Consider the following 22,134-nt stretch of genomic DNA (forward strand, 5'->3'; position numbering starts at 1 on the left):
CAATTCATAAATGTTGGACACCAAATCAGTGGAAATGCAGTTTTCTTAGCGCAGCCTGGAGATTGCATCTACCTTTCACTGTTTTAGTAAGATTATCAAGTGGAAAAGTTAAAACAAACCTGGAACTAAACACTGCGCAAATTAGAAGTAATAGATACTTGAGGTGAGAAATTATTAGAAGATACCTTTTCCGTCTTCAAAATATTGCGTCAGTTTGCGCTCCCTAAGAAATATCAGGTGAACAGATGTAACATAGCAGTTTTAGATCAGGCTTACCATAAACAAAGAGAGTTGAGCTAGCCAGGAGTTGAACCTAGAATCTTCTGATCCGTAGTCAGACGCGTTATCCATTGCGCCACTAGCCCCTTAAAGGAAGGTGATCTTCTGTAAGCTACAGTGGCGGATTGTCACTGTTACGCAAAGAGAAGGCTTTCATGTCAATAAGAAGTAAAAAAAAAAACTTATGCAGAGTGCTGAGTTTGCCGTGACCCGGATTTGAACCAGGGTTGCTGCGACCACAACGCAGAGTACTAACCACTATACGATCACGGCCCACAAGTCTTTGCCCATCTAGTGGATAAAATTGCCTATCGCTTTTAATTGCGGCCATCGACCCTAGGAAACATTCAAGTTGCTGAACCAGGACTACTGTGAAACAATGTCAAATGAATGTCCTGGGCATAAAATTGTCTTCCAGTGCGCCTTGTAACTGATACAATTCATAAATGTTGGACACCAATTCAGTGGAAATGCAGTTTTTTTAGCGCAGCCTGGAGATTGCATCTACCTTTCACTGTTTTAGTAAGATTATCAAGTGGAAAAGTTAAAACAAACCTGGAACTAAACACTGCACAAATTAGAAGTAATAGATACTTGAGGTGAGAAAATATTGGAATTTACCTTTTCCATCTTCAAAATATTGCGTCAGTTTGCGCTCCCTAAGAAATATCAGGTGAACAGATGTAACATAGCAGTTTTAGATCATGCTTACCATAAACAAAGAGAGTTGAGCTAGCCAGGAGTTGAACCTAGAATCTTCTGATCCGTAGTCAGACGCGTTATCCATTGCGCCATAAAGGAACATAAGAGTTTGAGCTTGAAGTAGTTCATTGCATCCTGTGTATGTGGGAGGCAAGGGTGTGCAAGAATGGAATGTTTCAGAACAAACGGTGCCAGTCGCGGAGAGGATCCAGAGGTGATAACACAGAGGCAGCTGGTGGAAAAATACTATGAGGAAACTACAACCAGGAGGAGCAAGCAAACGATTCTGCAGGGGAAGAAAGACCAATGAGAGCAAGCTAAAGTTAACTGCAGTATACACATAGCCAATAGAATAATGCCAGGATGCCTTTGTTGCTGTGCCATTTGCATATTGTGTAGTATAACTCATTGCTGGGCAACTCGGATGTGAAGTACGTCTGCTGTTGGCAACAGAGAAGTACAGAGCTGTATTGAGAGGGACCCGAGACCCAGGTGCTTGTATTAGATCTGTGTGTTAGGAATAAATCCACTCGTGTGTGAAAATGCCGGCTTCCTGATACCTTTCTATTGCAGAACGAGCGCGCATATTGTTGGATGAGTGGCAGTTGGGTAAGGTCACAAATTGGAGTCAGATTACTAACTTGAGTTTATGTTGATTTAGAAATAAATTCCAACAGCCACTAGCCCCCTAAAGGAAGGTGATCTTCTGTAAGCTACAGTGGCGGATTGTCACTGTTACGCAAAGGGAAGGCTTTCATGTCAATAAGCAGTAAAAAAAAAAAAACATATGCAGAGTGCTGAATTTGACGTGACCCGGGTTTGAACCGGGGTTGCTGCGACCACAACGCAGAGTACTAACCACTATACGATCACGGCCCACAAGTCTTTGCCCATCTAGTGGATAAAATTGCCTATCGCTTTTATTTGCGGCCATCGACCCTAGGAAACATTCAAGTTGCTGAACCAGGACTACTGTGAAACAATGTCAAATGAATGTCCTGGTCATAAAATTGTCTTCCAGTGCGCCTTGTAACTGATACAATTCATAAATGTTGGACACCAATTCAGTGGAAATGCAGTTTTTTTAGCGCAGCCTGGAGATTGCATCTACCTTTCACTGTTTTAGTAAGATTATCAAGTGGAAAAGTTAAAACAAACCTGGAACTAAACACTGCGCAAATTAGAAGTAATAGATACTTGAGGTGAGAAAACATTGGAAGATACCTTTTCCATCTTCAAAATATTGCGTCAGTTTGCGCTCCCTAAGAAATATCAGGTGAACAGATGTAACATAGCAGTTTTAGATCAGGCTTACCATAAACAAAGAGAGTTGAGCTAGCCAGGAGTTGAACCTAGAATCTTCTGATCCGTAGTCAGACGCGTTATCCATTGCGCCACTAACCCCTTAAAACAAGGTGATCTTCTGTAAGCTACAGTGGCGGATTGTCACTGTTACGCAAAGGGAAGGCTTTCATGTCAATAAGAAGTAAAAAAAAAAACTTATGCAGAGTGCTGAGTTTGCCGTGACCCGGATTTGAACCGGGGTTGGTGCGACCACAACGCAGAGTACTAACCACTATACGATCACGGCCCACAAGTCTTTCCCCATCTAGTGGATAAAATTGCCTATCGCTTTTATTTGCGGCTATCGACCCTAGGAAACATTCAAGTTGCTGAACCAGGACTACTGTGAAACAATGTCAAATGAATGTCCTGGGCATAGAATTGTCTTCCAGTGCGCCTTGTAACTGATACAATTCATAAATGTTGGACATCAATTCAGTGGAAATGCAGTTTTTTTAGCGCAGCCTGGAGATTGCATCTACCTTTCACTGTTTTAGTAAGATTATCAAGTGGAAAAGTTAAAACAAACCTGGAACTAAACACTGCGCAAATTAGAAGTAATAGATACTTGAGGTGAGAAAACATTGGAAGATACCTTTTCCATCTTCAAAATATTGCGTCAGTTTCCGCTCCCTAAGAAATATCAGGTGAACAGATGTAACATAGCAGTTTTAGATCAGGCTTACAATAAACAAAGAGAGTTGAGCTAGCCAGGAGTTGAACCTAGAATCTTCTGATCCGTAGTCAGACGCGTTATCCATTGCGCCACTAACCCCTTAAAACAAGGTGATCTTCTGTAAGCTACAGTGGCGGATTGTCACTGTTACGCAAAGGGAAGGCTTTCATGTCAATTAGCAGTAAAAAAAACAAAAACATATGCGGAGTGCTGAGTTTGCCGTGACCCGGATTTGAACTGGGGGTGCTGCGACCACAACGCAGAGTACTAACCACTATACGATCACGGCCCACAAGTCTTTGCCCATCTAGTGGATAAAATTGCCTATCGCTTTTATTTGCGGCTATCGACCCTAGGAAACATTCAAGTTGCTGAACCAGGACTACTGTGAAACAATGTCAAATGAATGTCCTGGGCATAGAATTGTCTTCCAGTGCGCCTTGTAACTGATACAATTCATAAATGTTGGACACCAATTCAGTGGAAATGCAGTTTTTTTAGCGCAGCCTGGAGATTGCATCTACCTTTCACTGTTTTAGTAAGATTATCAAGTGGAAAAGTTAAAACAAACCTGGAACTAAACACTGCGCAAATTAGAAGTAATAGATACTTGAGGTGAGAAAACATTGGAAGATACCTTTTCCATCTTCAAAATATTGCGTCAGTTTCCGCTCCCTAAGAAATATCAGGTGAACAGATGTAACATAGCAGTTTTAGATCAGGCTTACCATAAACAAAGAGAGTTGAGCTAGCCAGGAGTTGAACCTAGAATCTTCTGATCCGTAGTCAGACGCGTTATCCATTGCGCCACTAACCCCTTAAAACAAGGTGATCTTCTGTAAACTACATTGGTGTATTATCACTGTTACGCAAAGGGAAGGCTTTCATGTCAATAAGAAGTAAAAAAAAAAAAACTTATGCAGAGTGCTGAGTTTGCCGTGACCCGGATTTGAACCAGGGTTGCTGCGACCACAACGCAGAGTACTAACCACTATACGATCACGGCCCACAAGTCTTTGCCCATCTAGTGGATAAAATTGCCTATCGCTTTTATTTGCGGCTATCGACCCTAGGAAACATTCAAGTTGCTGAACCAGGACTACTGTGAAACAATGTCAAATGAATGTCCTGGGCATAAAATTGTCTTCCAGTGCGCCTTGTAACTGATACAATTCATAAATGTTGGACACCAAATCAGTGGAAATGCAGTTTTCTTAGCGCAGCCTGGAGATTGCATCTACCTTTCACTGTTTTAGTAAGATTATCAAGTGGAAAAGTTAAAACAAACCTGGAACTAAACACTGCGCAAATTAGAAGTAATAGATACTTGAGGTGAGAAATTATTAGAAGATACCTTTTCCGTCTTCAAAATATTGCGTCAGTTTGCGCTCCCTAAGAAATATCAGGTGAACAGATGTAACATAGCAGTTTTAGATCAGGCTTACCATAAACAAAGAGAGTTGAGCTAGCCAGGAGTTGAACCTAGAATCTTCTGATCCGTAGTCAGACGCGTTATCCATTGCGCCACTAGCCCCTTAAAGGAAGGTGATCTTCTGTAAGCTACAGTGGCGGATTGTCACTGTTACGCAAAGGGAAGGCTTTCATGTCAATAAGAAGTAAAAAAAAAAACTTATGCAGAGTGCTGAGTTTGCCGTGACCCGGATTTGAACCAGGGTTGCTGCGACCACAACGCAGAGTACTAACCACTATACGATCAAGGCCCACAAGTCTTTGCCCATCTAGTGGATAAAATTGCCTATCGCTTTTAATTGCGGCCATCGACCCTAGGAAACATTCAAGTTGCTGAACCAGGACTACTGTGAAACAATGTCAAATGAATGTCCTGGGCATAAAATTGTCTTCCAGTGCGCCTTGTAACTGATACAATTCATAAATGTTGGACACCAATTCAGTGGAAATGCAGTTTTTTTAGCGCAGCCTGGAGATTGCATCTACCTTTCACTGTTTTAGTAAGATTATCAAGTGGAAAAGTTAAAACAAACCTGGAACTAAACACTGCACAAATTAGAAGTAATAGATACTTGAGGTGAGAAAATATTGGAATTTACCTTTTCCATCTTCAAAATATTGCGTCAGTTTGCGCTCCCTAAGAAATATCAGGTGAACAGATGTAACATAGCAGTTTTAGATCATGCTTACCATAAACAAAGAGAGTTGAGCTAGCCAGGAGTTGAACCTAGAATCTTCTGATCCGTAGTCAGACGCGTTATCCATTGCGCCATAAAGGAACATAAGAGTTTGAGCTTGAAGTAGTTCATTGCATCCTGTGTATGTGGGAGGCAAGGGTGTGCAAGAATGGAATGTTTCAGAACAAACGGTGCCAGTCGCGGAGAGGATCCAGAGGTGATAACACAGAGGCAGCTGGTGGAAAAATACTATGAGGAAACTACAACCAGGAGGAGCAAGCAAACGATTCTGCAGGGGAAGAAAGACCAATGAGAGCAAGCTAAAGTTAACTGCAGTATACACATAGCCAATAGAATAATGCCAGGATGCCTTTGTTGCTGTGCCATTTGCATATTGTGTAGTATAACTCATTGCTGGGCAACTCGGATGTGAAGTACGTCTGCTGTTGGCAACAGAGAAGTACAGAGCTGTATTGAGAGGGACCCGAGACCCAGGTGCTTGTATTAGATCTGTGTGTTAGGAATAAATCCACTCGTGTGTGAAAATGCCGGCTTCCTGATACCTTTCTATTGCAGAACGAGCGCGCATATTGTTGGATGAGTGGCAGTTGGGTAAGGTCACAAATTGGAGTCAGATTACTAACTTGAGTTTATGTTGATTTAGAAATAAATTCCAACAGCCACTAGCCCCCTAAAGGAAGGTGATCTTCTGTAAGCTACAGTGGCGGATTGTCACTGTTACGCAAAGGGAAGGCTTTCATGTCAATAAGCAGTAAAAAAAAAAAAACATATGCAGAGTGCTGAATTTGATGTGACCCGGGTTTGAACCGGGGTTGCTGCGACCACAACGCAGAGTACTAACCACTATACGATCACGGCCCACAAGTCTTTGCCCATCTAGTGGATAAAATTGCCTATCGCTTTTATTTGCGGCCATCGACCCTAGGAAACATTCAAGTTGCTGAACCAGGACTACTGTGAAACAATGTCAAATGAATGTCCTGGTCATAAAATTGTCTTCCAGTGCGCCTTGTAACTGATACAATTCATAAATGTTGGACACCAATTCAGTGGAAATGCAGTTTTTTTAGCGCAGCCTGGAGATTGCATCTACCTTTCACTGTTTTAGTAAGATTATCAAGTGGAAAAGTTAAATTAAACCTGAAACTAAACACTGCGCAAATTAGAACTAATAGATACTTGAGGTGAGAAAACATTGGAAGATACCTTTTCCATCTTCAAAATATTGCGTCAGTTTGCGCTCCCTAAGAAATATCAGGTGAACAGATGTAACATAGCAGTTTTAGATCAGGCTTACCATAAACAAAGAGAGTTGAGCTAGCCAGGAGTTGAACCTAGAATTTTTTGATCCGTAGTCAGACGCTTTATCCATTGCGCCACTAGCCCCTTAAAGGAAGGTGATCTTCTGTAAGCTACAGTGGCGGATTGTCACTGTTACGCAAAGGGAAGGCTTTCATGTCAATAAGAAGTAAAAAAAAAAAAACTTATGCAGAGTGCTGAGTTTGCCGTGACCTGGATTTGAACCGGGGTTGCTGCGACCACAACGCAGAGTACTAACCACTATACGATCACGGCCCACAAGTCTTTACCCATCTAGTGGATAAAATTGCCTATCGCTTTTATTGGCGGCCATCGACCCTAGGAAACATTCAAGTTGCTGAACCAGGACTACTGTGAAACAATGTCAAATGAATGTCCTGGGCATAGAATTGTCTTCCAGTGCACCTTGTAACTGATACAATTCATAAATGTTGGACACCAATTCAGTGGAAATAAAGTTTTTTTAGCGCAGCCTGGAGATTGCATCTACCTTTCACTGTTTTAGTAAGATTATCAAGTGGAAAAGTTAAAACAAACCTGGAACTAAACACTGCGCAAATTAGAAGTAATAGATACTTGAGGTGAGAAAACATTGGAAGATACCTTTTCCATCTTCAAAATATTGCGTCAGTTAGCGCTCCCTAAGAAATATCAGGTGAACACATGTAACATTGCAGTTTTAGATCAGGCTTACCATAAACCAAGAGAGTTGAGCAAGCCAAGAGTTGAACCTAGAATCTTCTGATCCGTACTCAGACACATTATCCACTGCACCACTAGTCCCTTAAAGCAAGGTGATCTTCTGTAAGCTACCGTGGCGGATTGTCACTGTTACGCAAAGGGAAGGCTTTCATGTCAATAAGAAGTAAAAAAAAAAACTTATGCGGAGTGCTGAGTTTGCCGTGACACGGATTTGAACCGGGGTTGCTGCTACCACAACGCAGAGTACTAACCACTATACGATCACGGCCCACAAGTCTTTGCCCATCTAGTGGATAAAATTGCCTATCGCTTTTATTTGCGGCTATCGACCCTAGGAAACATTCAAGTTGCTGAACCAGGACTACTGTGAAACAATGTCAAATGAATGTCCTGGACATAAAATTGTCTTCCAGTGCGCCTTGTAACTGATACAATTCATAAATGTTGGACACCAATTCAGTGGAAAGGCAGTTTTTTTAGCGCAGCCTGGAGATTGCATCTACCTTTCACTGTTTTAGTAAGATTATCAAGTGGAAAAGTTAAAACAAACCTGGAACTAAACACTGCGCAAATTAGAAGTAATAGATACTTGAGGTGAGAAAACATTGGAAGATACCTTTTCCATCTTCAAAATATTGCGTCAGTTTCCGCTCCCTAAGAAATATCAGGTGAACAGATGTAACATAGCAGTTTTAGATCAGGCTTACCATAAACAAAGAGAGTTGAGCTAGCCAGGAGTTGAACGTAGAATCTTCTGATGCGTAGTCAGACGCGTTATCCATTGCGCCACTAACCCCTTAAAACAAGGTGATCTTCTGTAAGCTACAGTGGCGGATTGTCACTGTTACGCAAAGGGAAGGCTTTCATGTCAATTAGCAGTAAAAAAAACAAAAACATATGCAGAGTGCTGAGTTTGCCGTGACCCGGATTTGAACTGGGGGTGCTGCGACCACAACGCAGAGTACTAACCACTATACGATCACGGCCCACAAGGCTTTGCCCATCTAGTGTATAAAATTGCCTATCGCTTTTATTTGCGGCCATCGACCCTAGGAAACATTCAAGTTGCTGAACCAGGACTACTGTGAAACAATGTCAAATGAATGTCCTGGGCATAAAATTGTCTTCCAGTGCGCCTTGTAACTGATACAATTCATAAATGTTGGACACCAATTCAGTGGAAATGCAGTTTTTTTAGCGCAGCCTGGAGATTGCATCTACCTTTCACTGTTTTAGTAAGATTATCAAGTGGAAAAGTTAAAACAAACCTGGAACTAAACACTGCACAAATTAGAAGTAATAGATACTTGAGGTGAGAAAATATTGGAATTTACCTTTTCCATCTTCAAAATATTGCGTCAGTTTGCGCTCCCTAAGAAATATCAGGTGAACAGATGTAACATAGCAGTTTTAGATCATGCTTACCATAAACAAAGAGAGTTGAGCTAGCCAGGAGTTGAACCTAGAATCTTCTGATCCGTAGTCAGACGCGTTATCCATTGCGCCATAAAGGAACATAAGAGTTTGAGCTTGAAGTAGTTCATTGCATCCTGTGTATGTGGGAGGCAAGGGTGTGCAAGAATGGAATGTTTCAGAACAAACGGTGCCAGTCGCGGAGAGGATCCAGAGGTGATAACACAGAGGCAGCTGGTGGAAAAATACTGTGAGGAAACTACAACCAGGAGGAGCAAGCAAACGATTCTGCAGGGGAAGAAAGACCAATGAGAGCAAGCTAAAGTTAACTGCAGTATACACATAGCCAATAGAATAATGCCAGGATGCCTTTGTTGCTGTGCCATTTGCATATTGTGTAGTATAACTCATTGCTGGGCAACTCGGATGTGAAGTACGTCTGCTGTTGGCAACAGAGAAGTACAGAGCTGTATTGAGAGGGACCCGAGACCCAGGTGCTTGTATTAGATCTGTGTGTTAGGAATAAATCCACTCGTGTGTGAAAATGCCGGCTTCCTGATACCTTTCTATTGCAGAACGAGCGCGCATATTGTTGGATGAGTGGCAGTTGGGTAAGGTCACAAATTGGAGTCAGATTACTAACTTGAGTTTATGTTGATTTAGAAATTCCAACAGCCACTAGCCCCCTAAAGGAAGGTGATCTTCTGTAAGCTACAGTGGCGGATTGTCACTGTTACGCAAAGGGAAGGCTTTCATGTCAATAAGCAGTAAAAAAAAAAAAACATATGCAGAGTGCTGAATTTGACGTGACCCGGGTTTGAACCGGGGTTGCTGCGACCACAACGCAGAGTACTAACCACTATACGATCACGGCCCACAAGTCTTTGCCCATCTAGTGGATAAAATTGCCTATCGCTTTTATTTGCGGCCATCGACCCTAGGAAACATTCAAGTTGCTGAACCAGGACTACTGTGAAACAATGTCAAATGAATGTCCTGGTCATAAAATTGTCTTCCAGTGCGCCTTGTAACTGATACAATTCATAAATGTTGGACACCAATTCAGTGGAAATGCAGTTTTTTTAGCGCAGCCTGGAGATTGCATCTACCTTTCACTGTTTTAGTAAGATTATCAAGTGGAAAAGTTAAAACAAACCTGGAACTAAACACTGCGCAAATTAGAAGTAATAGATACTTGAGGTGAGAAAACATTGGAAGATACCTTTTCCATCTTCAAAATATTGCGTCAGTTTGCGCTCCCTAAGAAATATCAGGTGAACAGATGTAACATAGCAGTTTTAGATCAGGCTTACCATAAACAAAGAGAGTTGAGCTAGCCAGGAGTTGAACCTAGAATCTTCTGATCCGTAGTCAGACGCGTTATCCATTGCGCCACTAACCCCTTAAAACAAGGTGATCTTCTGTAAGCTACAGTGGCGGATTGTCACTGTTACGCAAAGGGAAGGCTTTCATGTCAATAAGAAGTAAAAAAAAAAAAAACTTATGCAGAGTGCTGAGTTTGCCGTGACCTGGATTTGAACCAGGGTTGCTGCGACCACAACGCAGAGTACTAACCACTATACGATCACGGCCCACAAGTCTTTGCCCATCTAGTGGATAAAATTGCCTATCGCTTTTATTTGCGGCCATCGACCCTAGGAAACATTCAAGTTGCTGAACCAGGACTACTGTGAAACAATGTCAAATAAATGTCCTGGGCATAGAATTGTCTTCCAGTGCGCCTTGTAACTGATACAATTCATAAATGTTGGACACCAATTCAGTGGAAATGCAGTTTTTTTAGCGCAGCCTGGAGATTGCATCTACCTTTCACTGTTTTAGTAAGATTATCAAGTGGAAAAGTTAAAACAAACCTGGAACTAAACACTGCGCAAATTAGAAGTAATAGATACTTGAGGTGAGAAAACATTGGAAGATACCTTTTCCATCTTCAAAATATTGCGTCAGTTTCCGCTCCCTAAGAAATATCAGGTGAACAGATGTAATATAGCAGTTTTAGATCAGGCTTACCATAAACAAAGAGAGTTGAGCTAGCCAGGAGTTGAACCTAGAATCTTCTGATCCGTAGTCAGACGCGTTATCCATTGCGCCACTAACCCCTTAAAACAAGGTGATCTTCTGTAAACTACATTGGCGTATTATCACTGTTACGCAAAGGGAAGGCTTTCATGTCAATAAGAAGTAAAAAAAAAAACTTATGCAGAGTGCTGAGTATGCCGTGACCCGGATTTGAACCGGGGTTGCTGCGACCACAACGCAGAGTACTAACCACTATACGATCACGGCCCACAAGTCTTTGCCCATCTAGTGGATAAAATTGCCTATCGCTTTTATTTGCGGCCATCGACCCTAGGAAACATTCAAGTTGCTGAACCAGGACTACTGTGAAACAATGTCAAATGAATGTCCTGGGCATAGAATTGTCTTCCAGTGCGCCTTGTAACTGATACAATTCATAAATGTTGGACACCAATTCAGTGGAAATGCAGTTTTTTTAGCGCAGCCTGGAGATTGCATCTACCTTTCACTGTTTTAGTAAGATTATCAAGTGGAAAAGTTAAAACAAACCTGGAACTAAACACTGCGCAAATTAGAAGTAATAGATACTTGAGGTGAGAAAACATTGGAAGATACCTTTTCCATCTTCAAAATATTGCGTCAGTTTCCGCTCCCTAAGAAAAATCAGGTGAACAGATGTAATATAGCAGTTTTAGATCAGGCTTACCATAAACAAAGAGAGTTGAGCTAGCCAGGAGTTGAACCTAGAATCTTCTGATCCGTAGTCAGACGCGTTATCCATTGCGCCACTAACCCCTTAAAACAAGGTGATCTTCTGTAAACTACATTGGCGTATTATCACTGTTACGCAAAGGGAAGGCTTTCATGTCAATAAGAAGTAAAAAAAAAAACTTATGCAGAGTGCTGAGTATGCCGTGACCCGGATTTGAACCGGGGTTGCTGCGACCACAACGCAGAGTACTAACCACTATACGATCACGGCCCACAAGTCTTTGCCCATCTAGTGGATAAAATTGCCTATCGCTTTTATTTGCGGCCATCGACCCTAGGAAACATTCAAGTTGCTGAACCAGGACTACTGTGAAACAATGTCAAATGAATGTCCTGGGCATAGAATTGTCTTCCAGTGCGCCTTGTAACTGATACAATTCATAAATGTTGGACACCAATTCAGTGGAAATGCAGTTTTTTTAGCGCAGCCTGGAGATTGCATCTACCTTTCACTGTTTTAGTAAGATTATCAAGTGGAAAAGTTAAAACAAACCTGGAACTAAACACTGCGCAAATTAGAAGTAATAGATACTTGAGGTGAGAAAACATTGGAAGATACCTTTTCCATCTTCAAAATATTGCGTCAGTTTCCGCTCCCTAAGAAATATCAGGTGAACAGATGTAACATAGCAGTTTTAGATCAGGCTTACCATAAACAAAGAGAGTTGAGCTAGCCAGGAGTTGAACCTAGAATCTTCTGATCCGTAGGCAGACGCGTTATCCATTGCGCCACTAACCCCTTAAAACAAGGTGATCTTCTGTAAACTACATTGGTGTATTATCACTGTTACGCAAAGGGAAGGCTTTCATGTCAATAAGAAGTAAAAAAAAAAACTTATGCAGAGTGCTGAGTTTGCCGTGACCCGGATTTGAACCGGGGTTGCTGCGACCACAACGCAGAGTACTAACCACTATACGATCACGGCCCACAAGTCTTTCCCCATCTAGTGGATAAAATTGCCTATCGCTTTTATTTGCGGCTAACGACCCTAGGAAACATTCAAGTTGCTGAACCAGGACTACTGTGAAACAATGTCAAATGAATGTCCTGGGCATAGAATTGTCTTCCAGTGCGCCTTGTAACTGATACAATTCATAAATGTTGGACACCAATTCAGTGGAAATGCAGTTTTTTTAGCGCAGCCTGGAGATTGCATCTACCTTTCACTGTTTTAGTAAGATTATCAAGTGGAAAAGTTAAAACAAACCTGGAACTAAACACTGCGCAAATTAGAAGTAATAGATACTTGAGGTGAGAAAACATTGGAAGATACCTTTTCCATCTTCAAAATATTGCGTCAGTTTCCGCTCCCTAAGAAATATCAGGTGAACAGATGTAACGTAGCAGTTTTAGATCAGGCTTACCATAAACAAAGAGAGTTGAGCTAGCCAGGAGTTGAACCTAGAATCTTCTGATCCGTAGTCAGACGCGTTATCCATTGCGCCACTAACCCCTTAAAACAAGGTGATCTTCTGTAAACTACATTGGTGTATTATCACTGTTACGCAAAGGGAAGGCTTTCATGTCAATAAGAAGTAAAAAAAAAAAAAAAAAAAAAACTTATGCAGAGTGCTAAGTTTGCCGTGACCCGGATTTGAACCGGGGTTACTGCGACCACAACGCAGAGTACTAACCACTATACGATCACGGCCCACAAGTCTTTGCCCATCTAGTGGATAAAATTGCCTATCGCTTTTATTTGCGGCCATCGACCCTAGGAAACATTCAAGTTGCTGAACCAGGACTACTGTGAAACAATGTCAAATGAATGTCCTGGGCATAAAATTGTCTTCCAGTGCGCCTTGTAACTGATACAATTCATAAATGTTGGACACCAATTCAGTGGAAATGCAGTTTTTTTAGCGCAGCCTGGAGATTGCATCTACCTTTCACTGTTTTAGTAAGATTATCAAGTGGAAAAGTTAAAACAAACCTGGAACTAAACACTGCGCAAATTAGAAGTAATAGATACTTGAGGTGAGAAATTATTAGAAGATACCTTTTCCGTCTTCAAAATATTGCGTCAGTTTGCGCTCCCTAAGAAATATCAGGTGAACAGATGTAACATAGCAGTTTTAGATCAGGCTTACCATAAACAAAGAGAGTTGAGCTAGGCAGGAGTTGAACCTAGAATCTTCTGATCCGTAGTCAGACGCGTTATCCATTGCGCCACTAGCCCCTTAAAGGAAGGTGATCTTCTGTAAGCTACAGTGGCGGATTGTCACTGTTACGCAAAGGGAAGGCTTTCATGTCAATAAGAAGTAAAAAAAAAAACTTATGCAGAGTGCTGAGTTTGCCGTGACACGGATTTGAACCAGGGTTGCTGCGACCACAACGCAGAGTACTAACCACTATACGATCACGGCCCACAAGTCCTTGCCCATCTAGTGGATAAAATTGCCTATCGCTTTTATTTGCGGCCATCGACCCTAGGAAACATTCAAGTTGCTGAACCAGGACTACTGTGAAACAATGTCAAATGAATGTCCTGGGCATAAAATTGTCTTCCAGTGCGCCTTGTAACTGATACAATTCATAAATGTTGGACACCAATTCAGTGGAAATGCAGTTTTTTTAGCGCAGCCTGGAGATTGCATCTACCTTTCACTGTTTTAGTAAGATTATCAAGTGGAAAAGTTAAAACAAACCTGGAACTAAACACTGCGAAAATTAGAAGTAATAGATACTTGAGGTGAGAAATTATTACAAGATACCTTTTCCACCTTCAAAATATTGCGTCAGTTTGCGCTCCCTAAGAAATATCAGGTGAACAGATGTAACATAGCAGTTTTAGATCAGGCTTACCATAAACAAAGAGAGTTGAGCTAGCCAGGAGTTGAACCTAGAATCTTCTGATCCGTAGTCAGACGCGTTATCCATTGCGCCACTAACCCCTTAAAACAAGGTGATCTTCTGTAAACTACATTGGTGTATTATCACTGTTACGCAAAGGGAAGGCTTTCATGTCAATAAGAAGTAAAAAAAAAAACTTATGCAGAGTTCTGAGTTTGCCGTGACCCGGATTTGAACCGGGGTTGCTGCGACCACAACGCAGAGTACTAACCACTATACGATCACGGCCCACAAGTCTTTGCCCATCTAGTGGATAAAATTGCCTATCGCTTTTATTTGCGGCTATCGACCCTAGGAAACATTCAAGTTGCTGAACCAGGACTACTGTGAAACAATGTCAAATGATTGTCCTGGGCATAAAATTGTCTTCCAGTGCGCCTTGTAACTGATACAATTCATAAATGTTGGACACCAATTCAGTGGAAATGCAGTTTTTTTAGCGCAGCCTGGAGATTGCATCTACCTTTCACTGTTTTAGTAAGATTATCAAGTGGAAAAGTTAAAACAAACCTGGAACTAAACACTGCGCAAATTAGAAGTAATAGATACTTGAGGTGAGAAAACATTGGAAGATACCTTTTCCATCTTCAAAATATTGCGTCAGTTTCCGCTCCCTAAGAAATATCAGGTGAACAGATGTAACATAGCAGTTTTAGATCAGGCTTACCATAAACAAAGAGAGTTGAGCTAGCCAGGAGTTGAACCTAGAATCTTCTGATCCGTAGGCAGACGCGTTATCCATTGCGCCACTAACCCCTTAAAACAAGGTGATCTTCTGTAAACTACATTGGTGTATTATCACTGTTACGCAAAGGGAAGGCTTTCATGTCAATAAGAAGTAAAAAAAAAAACTTATGCAGAGTGCTGAGTTTGCCGTGACCCGGATTTGAACCGGGGTTGCTGCGACCACAACGCAGAGTACTAACCACTATACGATCACGGCCCACAAGTCTTTCCCCATCTAGTGGATAAAATTGCCTATCGCTTTTATTTGCGGCTATCGACCCTAGGAAACATTCAAGTTGCTGAACCAGGACTACTGTGAAACAATGTCAAATGAATGTCCTGGGCATAGAATTGTCTTCCAGTGCGCCTTGTAACTGATACAATTCATAAATGTTGGACACCAATTCAGTGGAAATGCAGTTTTTTTAGCGCAGCCTGGAGATTGCATCTACCTTTCACTGTTTTAGTAAGATTATCAAGTGGAAAAGTTAAAACAAACCTGGAACTAAACACTGTGCAAATTAGAAGTAATAGATACTTGAGGTGAGAAAACATTGGAAGATACCTTTTCCATCTTCAAAATATTGCGTCAGTTTCCGCTCCCTAAGAAATATCAGGTGAACAGATGTAACATAGCAGTTTTAGATCAGGCTTACCATAAACAAAGAGAGTTGAGCTAGCCAGGAGTTGAACCTAGAATCTTCTGATCCGTAGTCAGACGCGTTATCCATTGCGCCACTAACCCCTTAAAACAAGGTGATCTTCTGTAAACTACATTGGTGTATTATCACTGTTACGCAAAGGGAAGGCTTTCATGTCAATAAGAAGTAAAAAAAAAAAAAAAAAAAAAAAACTTATGCAGAGTGCTAAGTTTGCCGTGACCCGGATTTGTACCGGGGTTGCTGCGACCACAACGCAGAGTACTAACCACTATACGATCACGGCCCACAAGTCTTTGCCCATCTAGTGGATAAAATTGCCTATCGCTTTTATTTGCGGCCATCGACCCTAGGAAACATTCAAGTTGCTGAACCAGGACTACTGTGAAACAATGTCAAATGAATGTCCTGGGCATAAAATTGTCTTCCAGTGCGCCTTGTAACTGATACAATTCATAAATGTTGGACACCAATTCAGTGGAAATGCAGTTTTTTTAGCGCAGCCTGGAGATTGCGTCTACCTTTCACTGTTTTAGTAAGATTATCAAGTGGAAAAGTTAAAACAAACCTGGAACTAAACACTGCGCAAATTAGAAGTAATAGATACTTGAGGTGAGAAATTATTAGAAGATACCTTTTCCGTCTTCAAAATATTGCGTCAGTTTGCGCTCCCTAAGAAATATCAGGTGAACAGATGTAACAGAGCAGTTTTAGATCAGGCTTACCATAAACAAAGAGAGTTGAGCTAGGCAGGAGTTGAACCTAGAATCTTCTGATCCGTAGTCAGACGCGTTATCCATTGCGCCACTAACCCCTTAAAACAAGGAGATCTTCTGTAAACTACATTGGTGTATTATCACTGTTACGCAAAGGGAAGGCTTTCATGTCAATAAGAAGTAAAAAAAAAAACTTATGCAGAGTGCTGAGTTTGCCGTGACCCGGATTTGAACCGGGGTTGCTGCGACCACAACGCAGAGTACTAACCACTATACGATCACGGCCCACAAGACTTTGCCCATCTAGTGGATAAAATTGCCTATCGCTTTTATTTGCGGCCATCGACCCTAGGAAACATTCAAGTTGCTAAACCAGGACTACTGTGAAACAATGTCAAATGAATGTCCTGGGCATAGAATTGTCTTCCAGTGCGCCTTGTAACTGATACAATTCATAAATGTTGGACACCAATTCAGTGGAAATGCAGTTTTTTTAGCGCAGCCTGGAGATTGCATCTACCTTTCACTGTTTTAGTAAGATTATCAAGTGGAAAAGTTAAAACAAACCTGGAACTAAACACTGCGCAAATTAGAAGTAATAGATACTTGAGGTGAGAAAACATTGGAAGATACCTTTTCCATCTTCAAAATATTGCGTCAGTTTCCGCTCCCTAAGAAATATCAGGTGAACAGATGGAACATAGCAGTTTTAGATCAGGCTTACCATAAACAAAGAGAGTTGAGCTAGCCAGGAGTTGAACCTAGAATCTTCTGATCCGTAGTCAGACGCGTTATCCATTGCGCCACTAACCCCTTAAAACAAGGTGATCTTCTGTAAGCTACAGTGGCGGATTGTCACTGTTACGCAAAGGGAAGGCTTTCATGTCAATTAGCAGTAAAAAAAACAAAAACATATGCAGAGTGCTGAGTTTGCCGTGACCCGGATTTGAACTGGGGGTGCTGCGACCACAACGCAGAGTACTAACCACTATACGATCACGGCCCACAAGTCTTTGCCCATCTAGTGGATAAAATTGCCTATCGCTTTTATTTGCGGCCATCGACCCTAGGAAACATTCAAGTTGCTGAACCAGGACTACTGTGAAACAATGTCAAATGAATGTCCTGGGCATAGAATTGTCTTCCAGTGCGCCTTGTAACTGATACAATTCATAAATGTTGGACACCAATTCAGTGGAAATGCAGTTTTTTTAGCGCAGCCTGGAGATTGCATCTACCTTTCACTGTTTTAGTAAGATTATCAAGTGGAAAAGTTAAAACAAACCTGGAACTAAACACTGCGCAAATTAGAAGTAATAGATACTTGAGGTGAGAAAACATTGGAAGATACCTTTTCCATCTTCAAAATATTGCGTCAGTTTCCGCTCCCTAAGAAATATCAGGTGAACAGATGTAACATAGCAGTTTTAGATCAGGCTTACCATAAACAAAGAGAGTTGAGCTAGCCAGGAGTTGAACCTAGAATCTTCTGATCCGTAGGCAGACGCGTTATCCATTGCGCCACTAACCCCTTAAAACAAGGTGATCTTCTGTAAACTACATTGGTGTATTATCACTGTTACGCAAAGGGAAGGCTTTCATGTCAATAAGAAGTAAAAAAAAAAACTTATGCAGAGTGCTGAGTTTGCCGTGACCCGGATTTGAACCGGGGTTGCTGCGACCACAACGCAGAGTACTAACCACTATACGATCACGGCCCACAAGTCTTTCCCCATCTAGTGGATAAAATTGCCTATCGCTTTTATTTGCGGCTATCGACCCTAGGAAACATTCAAGTTGCTGAACCAGGACTACTGTGAAACAATGTCAAATGAATGTCCTGGGCATAGAATTGTCTTCCAGTGCGCCTTGTAACTGATACAATTCATAAATGTTGGACACCAATTCAGTGGAAATGCAGTTTTTTTAGCGCAGCCTGGAGATTGCATCTACCTTTCACTGTTTTAGTAAGATTATCAAGTGGAAAAGTTAAAACAAACCTGGAACTAAACACTGCGCAAATTAGAAGTAATAGATACTTGAGGTGAGAAAACATTGGAAGATACCTTTTCCATCTTCAAAATATTGCGTCAGTTTCCGCTCCCTAAGAAATATCAGGTGAACAGATGTAACATAGCAGTTTTAGATCAGGCTTACCATAAACAAAGAGAGTTGAGCTAGCCAGGAGTTGAACCTAGAATCTTCTGATCCGTAGTCAGACGCGTTATCCATTGCGCCACTAACCCCTTAAAACAAGGTGATCTTCTGTAAGCTACAGTGGCGGATTGTCACTGTTACGCAAAGGGAAGGCTTTCATGTCAATTAGCAGTAAAAAAAACAAAAACATATGCAGAGTGCTGAGTTTGCCGTGACCCGGATTTGAACTGGGGGTGCTGCGACCACAACGCAGAGTACTAACCACTATACGATCACGGCCCACAAGTCTTTGCCCATCTAGTGGATAAAATTGCCTATCGCTTTTATTTGCGGCCATCGACCCTAGGAAACATTCAAGTTGCTGAACCAGGACTACTGTGAAACAATGTCAAATGAATGTCCTGGGCATAGAATTGTCTTCCAGTGCGCCTTGTAACTGATACAATTCATAAATGTTGGACACCAATTCAGTGGAAATGCAGTTTTTTTAGCGCAGCCTGGAGATTGCATCTACCTTTCACTGTTTTAGTAAGATTATCAAGTGGAAAAGTTAAAACAAACCTGGAACTAAACACTGCGCAAATTAGAAGTAATAGATACTTGAGGTGAGAAAACATTGGAAGATACCTTTTCCATCTTCAAAATATTGCGTCAGTTTCCGCTCCCTAAGAAATATCAGGTGAACAGATGTAATATAGCAGTTTTAGATCAGGCTTACCATAAACAAAGAGAGTTGAGCTAGCCAGGAGTTGAACCTAGAATCTTCTGATCCGTAGTCAGACGCGTTATCCATTGCGCCACTAACCCCTTAAAACAAGGTGATCTTCTGTAAACTACATTGGTGTATTATCACTGTTACGCAAAGGGAAGGCTTTCATGTCAATAAGAAGTAAAAAAAAAAAAAAAAAAACTTATGCAGAGTGCTGAGTTTGCCGTGACCCGGATTTGAACCGGGGTTGCTGCGACCACAACGCAGAGTACTAACCACTATACGATCACGGCTTACAAGTCTTTGCCCATCTAGTGGATAAAATTGCCTATCGCTTTTATTTGCGGCCATCGACCCTAGGAAACATTCAAGTTGCTGAACCAGGACTTCTGTGAAACAATGTCAAATGAATGTCCTGGGCATAAAATTGTCTTCCAGTGCGCCTTGTAACTGATACAATTCATAAATGTTGGACACCAATTCAGTGGAAATGCAGTTTTTTTAGCGCAGCCTAGAGATTGCATCTACCTTTCACTGTTTTAGTAAGATTATCAAGTGGAAAAGTTAAAACAAACCTGGAACTAAACACTGCGCAAATTAGAAGTAATAGATACTTGAGGTGAGAAATTATTAGAAGATACCTTTTCCGTCTTCAAAATATTGCGTCAGTTTGCGCTCCCTAAGAAATATCAGGTGAACAGATGTAACATAGCAGTTTTAGATCAGGCTTACCATAAACAAAGAGAGTTGAGCTAGCCAGGAGTTGAACCTAGAATCTTCTGATCCGTAGTCAGACGCGTTATCCATTGCGCCACTAACCCCTTAAAAAAAGGTGATCTTCTGTAAACTACATTGGTGTATTATCACTGTTACGCAAAGGGAAGGCTTTCATGTCAATAAGAAGTAAAAAAAAAAACTTATGCAGAGTGCTGAGAATGCCGTGACCCGGATTTGAACCGGGGTTGCTGCGACCACAACGCAGAGTACTAACCACTATACGATCACGGCCCACAAGTCTTTGCCCATCTAGTGGATAAAATTGCCTATCGCTTTTATTTGCGGCCATCGACCCTAGGAAACATTCAAGTTGCTGAACCAGGACTACTGTGAAACAATGTCAAATGAATGTCCTGGGCATAGAATTGTCTTCCAGTGCGCCTTGTAACTGATACAATTCATAAATGTTGGACACCAATTCAGTGGAAATGCAGTTTTTTTAGCGCAGCCTGGAGATTGCATCTACCTTTCACTGTTTTAGTAAGATTATCAAGTGGAAAAGTTAAAACAAACCTGGAACTAAACACTGCGCAAATTAGAAGTAATAGATACTTGAGGTGAGAAAACATTGGAAGATACCTTTTCCATCTTCAAAATATTGCGTCAGTTTCCGCTCCCTAAGAAATATCAGGTGAACAGATGTAATATAGCAGTTTTAGATCAGGCTTACCATAAACAAAGAGAGTTGAGCTAGCCAGGAGTTGAACCTAGAATCTTCTGATCCGTAGTCAGACGCGTTATCCATTGCGCCACTAACCCCTTAAAACAAGGTGATCTTCTGTAAACTACATTGGCGTATTATCACTGTTACGCAAAGGGAAGGCTTTCATGTCAATAAGAAGTAAAAAAAAAAAAAAAAAAAAAAACTTATGCAGAGTGCTAAGTTTGCCGTGACCCGGATTTGAACCGGGGTTACTGCGACCACAACGCAGAGTACTAACCACTATACGATCACGGCCCACAAGTCTTTGCCCATCTAGTGGATAAAATTGCCTATCGCTTTTATTTGCGGCCATCGACCCGAGGAAACATTCAAGTTGCTGAACCAGGACTACTGTGAAACAATGTCAAATGAATGTCCTGGGCATAAAATTGTCTTCCAGTGCGCCTTGTAACTGATACAATTCATAAATGTTGGACACCAATTCAGTGGAAATGCAGTTTTTTTAGCGCAGCCTGGAGATTGCATCTACCTTTCACTGTTTTAGTAAGATTATCAAGTGGAAAAGTTAAAACAAACCTGGAACTAAACACTGCGCAAATTAGAAGTAATAGATACTTGAGGTGAGAAATTATTAGAAGATACCTTTTCCGTCTTCAAAATATTGCGTCAGTTTGCGCTCCCTAAGAAATATCAGGTGAACAGATGTAACATAGCAGTTTTAGATCAGGCTTACCATAAACAAAGAGAGTTGAGCTAGGCAGGAGTTGAACCTAGAATCTTCTGATCCGTAGTCAGACGCGTTATCCATTGCGCCACTAGCCCCTTAAAGGAAGGTGATCTTCTGTAAGCTACAGTGGCGGATTGTCACTGTTACGCAAAGGGAAGGCTTTCATGTCAATAAGAAGTAAAAAAAAAAACTTATGGAGAGTGCTGAGTATGCCGTGACCCGGATTTGAACCGGGGTTGCTGCGACCACAACGCAGAGTACTAACCACTATACGATCACGGCCCACAAGTCTTTGCCCATCTAGTGGATAAAATTGCCTATCGCTTTTATTTGCGGCCATCGACCCTAGGAAACATTCAAGTTGCTGAACCAGGACTACTGTGAAACAATGTCAAATGAATGTCCTGGGCATAGAATTGTCTTCCAGTGCGCCTTGTAACTGATACAATTCATAAACGTTGGACACCAATTCAGTGGAAATGCAGTTTTTTTAGCGCAGCCTGGAGATTGCATCTACCTTTCACTGTTTTAGTAAGATTATCAAGTGGAAAAGTTAAAACAAACCTGGAACTAAACACTGCGCAAATTAGAAGTAATAGATACTTGAGGTGAGAAATTATTAGAAGATACCTTTTCCGTCTTCAAAATATTGCGTCAGTTTGCGCTCCCTAAGAAATATCAGGTGAACAGATGTAACATAGCAGTTTTAGATCAGGCTTACCATAAACAA

General features: G+C 41.3%; 34 non-coding genes across 34 annotated transcripts; all 34 read right to left on the reverse strand.

Moving 5' to 3' along the window:
* Positions 1-292: 292 nt before the first annotated feature.
* trnar-acg (transfer RNA arginine (anticodon ACG)) lies at positions 293-365 on the reverse strand. Its single transcript has one exon. It is a non-coding gene; the product is annotated as a tRNA-Arg (tRNA).
* A 115-nt stretch (positions 366-480) lies between these two features.
* On the reverse strand, positions 481-552 carry trnah-gug (transfer RNA histidin (anticodon GUG)). Its single transcript has one exon. It is a non-coding gene; the product is annotated as a tRNA-His (tRNA).
* Positions 553-2,312: 1,760 nt separating this feature from the next.
* On the reverse strand, positions 2,313-2,385 carry trnar-acg (transfer RNA arginine (anticodon ACG)). Its single transcript has one exon. It is a non-coding gene; the product is annotated as a tRNA-Arg (tRNA).
* A 642-nt stretch (positions 2,386-3,027) lies between these two features.
* On the reverse strand, positions 3,028-3,100 carry trnar-acg (transfer RNA arginine (anticodon ACG)). Its single transcript has one exon. It is a non-coding gene; the product is annotated as a tRNA-Arg (tRNA).
* Positions 3,101-3,745: 645 nt separating this feature from the next.
* trnar-acg (transfer RNA arginine (anticodon ACG)) lies at positions 3,746-3,818 on the reverse strand. Its single transcript has one exon. It is a non-coding gene; the product is annotated as a tRNA-Arg (tRNA).
* A 117-nt stretch (positions 3,819-3,935) lies between these two features.
* On the reverse strand, positions 3,936-4,007 carry trnah-gug (transfer RNA histidin (anticodon GUG)). Its single transcript has one exon. It is a non-coding gene; the product is annotated as a tRNA-His (tRNA).
* A 455-nt stretch (positions 4,008-4,462) lies between these two features.
* On the reverse strand, positions 4,463-4,535 carry trnar-acg (transfer RNA arginine (anticodon ACG)). The gene has a single exon. It is a non-coding gene; the product is annotated as a tRNA-Arg (tRNA).
* A 5,398-nt stretch (positions 4,536-9,933) lies between these two features.
* On the reverse strand, positions 9,934-10,006 carry trnar-acg (transfer RNA arginine (anticodon ACG)). The gene has a single exon. It is a non-coding gene; the product is annotated as a tRNA-Arg (tRNA).
* A 118-nt stretch (positions 10,007-10,124) lies between these two features.
* trnah-gug (transfer RNA histidin (anticodon GUG)) lies at positions 10,125-10,196 on the reverse strand. The gene has a single exon. It is a non-coding gene; the product is annotated as a tRNA-His (tRNA).
* A 455-nt stretch (positions 10,197-10,651) lies between these two features.
* Positions 10,652-10,724, reverse strand: trnar-acg (transfer RNA arginine (anticodon ACG)). The gene has a single exon. It is a non-coding gene; the product is annotated as a tRNA-Arg (tRNA).
* A 115-nt stretch (positions 10,725-10,839) lies between these two features.
* Positions 10,840-10,911, reverse strand: trnah-gug (transfer RNA histidin (anticodon GUG)). Its single transcript has one exon. It is a non-coding gene; the product is annotated as a tRNA-His (tRNA).
* Positions 10,912-11,366: 455 nt separating this feature from the next.
* Positions 11,367-11,439, reverse strand: trnar-acg (transfer RNA arginine (anticodon ACG)). Its single transcript has one exon. It is a non-coding gene; the product is annotated as a tRNA-Arg (tRNA).
* Positions 11,440-11,554: 115 nt separating this feature from the next.
* Positions 11,555-11,626, reverse strand: trnah-gug (transfer RNA histidin (anticodon GUG)). The gene has a single exon. It is a non-coding gene; the product is annotated as a tRNA-His (tRNA).
* Positions 11,627-12,269: 643 nt separating this feature from the next.
* Positions 12,270-12,341, reverse strand: trnah-gug (transfer RNA histidin (anticodon GUG)). Its single transcript has one exon. It is a non-coding gene; the product is annotated as a tRNA-His (tRNA).
* Positions 12,342-12,796: 455 nt separating this feature from the next.
* trnar-acg (transfer RNA arginine (anticodon ACG)) lies at positions 12,797-12,869 on the reverse strand. The gene has a single exon. It is a non-coding gene; the product is annotated as a tRNA-Arg (tRNA).
* Positions 12,870-12,995: 126 nt separating this feature from the next.
* trnah-gug (transfer RNA histidin (anticodon GUG)) lies at positions 12,996-13,067 on the reverse strand. The gene has a single exon. It is a non-coding gene; the product is annotated as a tRNA-His (tRNA).
* A 455-nt stretch (positions 13,068-13,522) lies between these two features.
* Positions 13,523-13,595, reverse strand: trnar-acg (transfer RNA arginine (anticodon ACG)). Its single transcript has one exon. It is a non-coding gene; the product is annotated as a tRNA-Arg (tRNA).
* Positions 13,596-14,237: 642 nt separating this feature from the next.
* On the reverse strand, positions 14,238-14,310 carry trnar-acg (transfer RNA arginine (anticodon ACG)). The gene has a single exon. It is a non-coding gene; the product is annotated as a tRNA-Arg (tRNA).
* Positions 14,311-14,425: 115 nt separating this feature from the next.
* Positions 14,426-14,497, reverse strand: trnah-gug (transfer RNA histidin (anticodon GUG)). Its single transcript has one exon. It is a non-coding gene; the product is annotated as a tRNA-His (tRNA).
* A 643-nt stretch (positions 14,498-15,140) lies between these two features.
* trnah-gug (transfer RNA histidin (anticodon GUG)) lies at positions 15,141-15,212 on the reverse strand. Its single transcript has one exon. It is a non-coding gene; the product is annotated as a tRNA-His (tRNA).
* A 455-nt stretch (positions 15,213-15,667) lies between these two features.
* Positions 15,668-15,740, reverse strand: trnar-acg (transfer RNA arginine (anticodon ACG)). The gene has a single exon. It is a non-coding gene; the product is annotated as a tRNA-Arg (tRNA).
* A 655-nt stretch (positions 15,741-16,395) lies between these two features.
* Positions 16,396-16,468, reverse strand: trnar-acg (transfer RNA arginine (anticodon ACG)). The gene has a single exon. It is a non-coding gene; the product is annotated as a tRNA-Arg (tRNA).
* A 115-nt stretch (positions 16,469-16,583) lies between these two features.
* On the reverse strand, positions 16,584-16,655 carry trnah-gug (transfer RNA histidin (anticodon GUG)). The gene has a single exon. It is a non-coding gene; the product is annotated as a tRNA-His (tRNA).
* Positions 16,656-17,110: 455 nt separating this feature from the next.
* trnar-acg (transfer RNA arginine (anticodon ACG)) lies at positions 17,111-17,183 on the reverse strand. Its single transcript has one exon. It is a non-coding gene; the product is annotated as a tRNA-Arg (tRNA).
* An 833-nt stretch (positions 17,184-18,016) lies between these two features.
* On the reverse strand, positions 18,017-18,088 carry trnah-gug (transfer RNA histidin (anticodon GUG)). The gene has a single exon. It is a non-coding gene; the product is annotated as a tRNA-His (tRNA).
* A 455-nt stretch (positions 18,089-18,543) lies between these two features.
* trnar-acg (transfer RNA arginine (anticodon ACG)) lies at positions 18,544-18,616 on the reverse strand. Its single transcript has one exon. It is a non-coding gene; the product is annotated as a tRNA-Arg (tRNA).
* A 645-nt stretch (positions 18,617-19,261) lies between these two features.
* On the reverse strand, positions 19,262-19,334 carry trnar-acg (transfer RNA arginine (anticodon ACG)). Its single transcript has one exon. It is a non-coding gene; the product is annotated as a tRNA-Arg (tRNA).
* Positions 19,335-19,457: 123 nt separating this feature from the next.
* Positions 19,458-19,529, reverse strand: trnah-gug (transfer RNA histidin (anticodon GUG)). Its single transcript has one exon. It is a non-coding gene; the product is annotated as a tRNA-His (tRNA).
* Positions 19,530-19,984: 455 nt separating this feature from the next.
* trnar-acg (transfer RNA arginine (anticodon ACG)) lies at positions 19,985-20,057 on the reverse strand. The gene has a single exon. It is a non-coding gene; the product is annotated as a tRNA-Arg (tRNA).
* Positions 20,058-20,172: 115 nt separating this feature from the next.
* Positions 20,173-20,244, reverse strand: trnah-gug (transfer RNA histidin (anticodon GUG)). The gene has a single exon. It is a non-coding gene; the product is annotated as a tRNA-His (tRNA).
* A 455-nt stretch (positions 20,245-20,699) lies between these two features.
* trnar-acg (transfer RNA arginine (anticodon ACG)) lies at positions 20,700-20,772 on the reverse strand. The gene has a single exon. It is a non-coding gene; the product is annotated as a tRNA-Arg (tRNA).
* A 127-nt stretch (positions 20,773-20,899) lies between these two features.
* trnah-gug (transfer RNA histidin (anticodon GUG)) lies at positions 20,900-20,971 on the reverse strand. Its single transcript has one exon. It is a non-coding gene; the product is annotated as a tRNA-His (tRNA).
* Positions 20,972-21,426: 455 nt separating this feature from the next.
* Positions 21,427-21,499, reverse strand: trnar-acg (transfer RNA arginine (anticodon ACG)). Its single transcript has one exon. It is a non-coding gene; the product is annotated as a tRNA-Arg (tRNA).
* A 115-nt stretch (positions 21,500-21,614) lies between these two features.
* trnah-gug (transfer RNA histidin (anticodon GUG)) lies at positions 21,615-21,686 on the reverse strand. Its single transcript has one exon. It is a non-coding gene; the product is annotated as a tRNA-His (tRNA).
* Positions 21,687-22,134: the final 448 nt, after the last annotated feature.

Source organism: Vanacampus margaritifer, chromosome 2 (genome assembly GCF_051991255.1).
Source record: "Vanacampus margaritifer isolate UIUO_Vmar chromosome 2, RoL_Vmar_1.0, whole genome shotgun sequence".
Taxonomy (NCBI): domain Eukaryota; kingdom Metazoa; phylum Chordata; class Actinopteri; order Syngnathiformes; family Syngnathidae; genus Vanacampus; species Vanacampus margaritifer.